Source organism: Platichthys flesus, chromosome 3 (genome assembly GCF_949316205.1).
Source record: "Platichthys flesus chromosome 3, fPlaFle2.1, whole genome shotgun sequence".
Lineage (NCBI taxonomy): Eukaryota > Metazoa > Chordata > Actinopteri > Pleuronectiformes > Pleuronectidae > Platichthys > Platichthys flesus.
Genome location: NC_084947.1, coordinates 27,562,269 through 27,565,914, shown reverse-complemented (window position 1 = coordinate 27,565,914; position 3,646 = coordinate 27,562,269).

Sequence of the window (3,646 nt, the reverse complement as noted above, 5' to 3'; positions counted from 1 at the left end):
TTTTGCACAACTTCATTTTTTTGCATCTTTCAAAACTCTGTCACAATCTTTTCTTACATTCTGTAATAACGCCCAAAGACATCGTCCCTTTTTTCTCACCAAGCGTCCTCCCCTCTGCAGATGGATCCCTTCCACACTTTGTTCGGAGTCAAGGGTCTCTCCCTCCTCGGATACGAGTAGATAAAGCCATTGAATCCAGTGCCGAGAGTCGGCCTGCAGCCTGACCTCCTGAGCTATAAGCTCCACAACATCACACACACACACACAATGTTGGCGCCCTAGGCGAGATTTCAAATTGGCCCCCAACATACACACGCAAAGTGTCGTGCATCCCATTCAGTTATTTTTTTTAAATCCATTCTCACGTTTCGTAATTCATACTTGACCTCCAGAAAGTTAGTACATATGCACAGACAAGTGATAGGAATCCAAAGCTATTTTTCAAGACATAGCACACCTACATTTTGACAAGTGCATGTTTTATTAAAACTATTTCAGATAATTGAATGTCTACTGATGCATGTTGAAATTATTTAATTCTTTGTTTGGGGTTTTTAAGCTATATTAGGATTAAGGTGTAAACAGAAACAGTTTCACTGTTTGAGAGGGAAATTCTCTTATAATATTAATGGTGTATCTAAATTCTTCAAATAGACCTGTAGTTGAGGGGTAGTTATGTACGAGGAAGGTCTTTTAACATCTCTTTGTTTTGAATACACAAGTACAACCATTGCTACAACTGTGTACACATCATTCATATGGTGTACGACCAGAGATTACTTCTATTTGACATAAGTATTTCATTACTTTTGAGAATATTTTGTAATTTGTATTTGATAGGGCCGATCAAAAATCTAATGTAATTTGTAACAAAATACTTTAGAGTGTAGTAATTTTGTATTTAAAATACTCAAAATACTTTCTCCACAAATCAAAAAAAAAATTATGGTTAGGGTTAGAGACGGATCCACCACCTTATGCTCCACTCAGCTGAAGATCTTGGCCTGGTGGCAGAGAGTGAAAAGGCTTCATCCGACCTCCAAGATGATGAAGATGACTACTTTGATTTCTCAGCTGAAGAAACTTATGTCCAGGAAAGACAGGAGATCACACGCAACAGCAAAGCGAAGATAGAGACCCTTCGTTTTCTGGGGGACACCAGAAAAGACCTGCTTTCTTTTCAGCAGTAACCACTCATCAAGCTCCTTTTTGTTCGATTTAACATAACCCTCCCCTCTTCAGCTCCGGTTGAGAGGCTGTTCTTGTTTGCAGGAATAATATTCCATCTGCACAGGAGGCGGTTAACACCAGAAATATTTGAAAAGTTAGTTGTTCTTAAAGGCAACTAAATTGGTTATTCAGTGGTTGGATCTCAAGAACCAAATTGGAAGGATTATTTTGTCATAAAGATTTCAGTGTGAACCTGTATGAGACACTTAACACTGTAATACATGGGCGGCTGTGGCTGAGGGGTAGAGTGGTCGTCCTCCAACCTGAAGGTTGGCAGTTCGATCCCCAGTCTGACCACTCTGCATGCCGAATTGCCTTGGGCAAGATGCTGAACCCCAAATGGCCCCCCATAGAATATCTAAGTGCTGTGATTAGATGCACCGTATGAATGTGTGTGTGAATGATGAATGTAAAACTGTACTGTAAAGCGCTTTGAGTGGTCATTAAGACTAGAAAAGCGCTATAAAAATACAAAGCCATTTACCATTGAGAGAAATAAGTAGGCTACCATGCCACTGGCCAATGTTCAGTAAAATAGAAATAAGTAGGCTACTGACTTGTTAAGTTACCTGTTCACTTTTGATTTGATTTACTATTTACCTTTTATTATTATTTATTTTTCAGTGCAGAACTTGATTATTCTTATTCTTGATGTACAGTAATTTATTTAGGCTCTGTACCTGTGTAAAACTGGTTTTAATTCTATATTTTGCTTTTATACTATACAGAGGTCAAATGTGTGATGCTATTGTTGTGTGATAAATATTTTCTTGTTGATACAAAGCCAAAGTTTACGGGCTGTTAAGACCCGTTAAAATTTTTTTATATATATATTTTTTTTATATACATAATCAATCAAGTTGTCCTTGATTAGCTTTGCATAGTTACACTGACATTCTGTGACTGTTCTTCCTTTTTGTCGGGTTCACCATGCTTTGTGTACATTATATCGCCCAAACCTAAATGCTCTGCTATACCAAATTGGGAGAAAACGGATAATCCAGAAAAAGTATTTCCTATATTTCAAAATACAAAATACAGGTATTGTATTTTGTTACATTTTCTGGCACCAGAATTTTGTATTTTGTTTTTAATACATTTATTTGAGGGGTAATTTGTATTTTGTATCAAAATACATTTCGATGTATTTTTGCCCATCCCTGGCAGTGATGATGATATGCGTCGCACGATGATGTGCGACGCAGGATGATGTGCGCTGCACGATGATGTGCAGTGATGATGATATGCGTCGCACGATGATGTGCGACGCAGGATGATGAGCGCTGCACGATGATGTGCAGTGATGATGATATGCGCCGCACGATGATGTGCGAAGCAGGATGATGTGGGCTGCACGATGATGTGGCGAATATCATCATCACTGCACATCATCGTGCGGCCCACATCAGCCTGCAGCGCACTTCATCCTGCAGCACACATCATCCTGCGGTGCACATCAGCGCACATGTCCTGCCGGGAACATCGTCCTGCAGCGCACATCATCGTGCGGCGCACATCGTCCTGCGGCATCGTCCTGCGGTGCACATCATAAACGCATTTCATCGTGCGGCGCACATCACCCTGCAGCTCATATCATCGTGCGGCGCACATCATCTGGCGGCAGACATCATCTTGCTGCGCACATCATCCTGTGGCTTCATCGTGTGGCCCACATAATCCTGCAGCACACATCATCCTGCGGTGCACATCATCCTGCGGCACACCTCATCCTGCGGCGCATATCCTCATCACCGCACATCATCGTAAGGCGCACATCATCGTGAGGCGCACATCATCCTGCTGCACACATCATCCTGCGGCGAACATCATCCTGCGGCGCAGATCATCTTGCGGCGCACTTCATCCTGCGGTGCACATCATACTGCCGCGCACATCATCCTGCGGCGCACATCAAAGCAGGAGGGCTGGACCTCCTACAGCTAGAAGTTCCACCCCACATTACAGCCTTTTGATTAAATTTGATATTCTAACATTTAACAATACAGGACAAAATCGATTTATGTATGTGGGCTAGATACAGCATTAAAGTCATGAAGTTATTTTGAACGTGATGGCCTATTTAAATGGCAAGATAAACAAAAAAAAAGAATCAACAGAAGAATACGGAAGCGTATTGCATTCATTTTTATTTTTTTATTTTTTTGGGCATTTGTAACTTATACTTTGCTGTGCAGCATTGTGTGCATTCATTTTTTTCTCGGTGGGGGAGAGGGGGCGCTCGGAGGGGATCTCGCCCGGGGCGCAATTCCATGTAGAACTGCCACTGCCGTGGACAAGTCTACAGCAAGACCTGAAATGGGGATGCTACAGTTACATGGTTGGTATTATAAACTATTATCAAGCATTTTGAACCAATCGCATTGGTGCAGCACCTTTACTTTCTTTTAGCAGTTTT